The 1,379-nt window shown below is 38.1% G+C and overlaps 1 long non-coding RNA gene across 1 annotated transcript; it reads right to left on the bottom strand.

Annotated features, from left to right (window-relative positions):
- Nucleotides 1-11: 11 nt before the first annotated feature.
- Nucleotides 12-1,074, bottom strand: LOC113473492. Its single transcript, XR_003395449.1, has 2 exons — nt 718-1,074; nt 12-104 (listed from the first exon to the last, which is right to left on the bottom strand). It is a non-coding gene; the product is annotated as an uncharacterized LOC113473492 (long non-coding RNA).
- Nucleotides 1,075-1,379: the final 305 nt, after the last annotated feature.

Below are 1,379 nucleotides of genomic sequence, written 5' to 3'. Positions count from 1 at the left end.
AGTCCTGAGTTTTGGTGACAATGTAGGAGGCCACTTTACCAATGTTGGTGTTGTCCAGAGCAGCGTCGATTTCATCCAGGACGAAGAATGGGGCAGGATGATAACTGAAAGGGGAAAAAAATATAATAGAATAAAAATTTAACGAGATATATCCTATGAAATATGAGACAAGATTCAGTTTTGCTCACATGGAAATCTGACTCAGCTTGCTAGGATCCTAAACCACAGGATCTATACAAGATAACAGCGCATTTGAAGTGATTTTTAACACGTTTAACGTCACTGTATAACTGCTATTGTTATTGGTGACCGGGACCGGGAAAAGCCAGCAGGGCGCGATTGCCCAGATAGTGAAGTCATCCATCTGGATACCAAACAAGCGCAACATTGCTTAACTTCAATGATCCAATGGGAACTGATAACTGATGCATTCCACATGGTATCGCCGCTGGCTTCTCAAAATAAATGAAAAGATGTTTTATTATAATTATTATTATTTATTATTACTATACTATATTTTTAATTTTTACCTCATTTTTGATAGTTAGGATGCTTATTTGTAAATAGTTAGTAGAGGGAAACAGTTTATATATGTAAATAAATAAAATAAATAAATATATTCTACGTATGTGACAATGTTAACAAGGTATATTATTGCATTCAATTTACTCTGACAAAGTTTTACAAGCGATCTCAATCGTAAACAATATTTCTCACCTGTGTATAGCGAACAGCAATGCTAGAGCGGCCACAGTTTTCTCTCCTCCCGACAAATTGGTCATGGGTTGGAACCGCTTACCGGGTGCGACACAATTGTAGTTGACACCCTGTAGGTAGGGCTCCTCAGGGTTCTCGGGTCCCAGGAATGCCTGGGCAGACTGATTCTGAGCCAGCGCCTGCCAGCGGACATTTGTAACAAACTTTTAATGGCTGGGACCTTAGAGTTTAAACCTAGTTTTAGTCAGCCTAGTTATTTTGGAGGGGTCTCCTTTAACGTTTCAAAAGTTTATTTTTTGGGACTGAATTTCAATATGAATCATTAGTGGGACCTATTTGAAGCACAAATCACCCATCAATTTCCCATTTTTTTTTTTTTTTTTTTTTTTTTTTTTTTTTTTTTTTTGGGGGGGGGAAAAGGAAAAAAAAACAACATGACACAACTTTAATTTCCACTTAACTGTTTAACTAAAGTCCCTTTCATACGTCCTGTATTAAGTCCTACATAGTTCCTAATCTTCTTCCTAACACACCTGAGGTCAGTTGTCTTAGGTCAACCGAAATGCTTCTCTTCGGTCCATTTACATCAACATGTAACAGGGATCGCCAATCACCATTGAGCGTAAGTCTTCCAGGCCCAAGCTACGGATGGTAGCTATTCT

Source organism: Diaphorina citri, unplaced genomic scaffold (genome assembly GCF_000475195.1).
Source record: "Diaphorina citri unplaced genomic scaffold, Diaci psyllid genome assembly version 1.1 scaffold35945, whole genome shotgun sequence".
NCBI classification, from domain to species: Eukaryota; Metazoa; Arthropoda; class Insecta; order Hemiptera; family Psyllidae; genus Diaphorina; species Diaphorina citri.
This window is presented reverse-complemented; position numbering and strand designations above follow the sequence as displayed.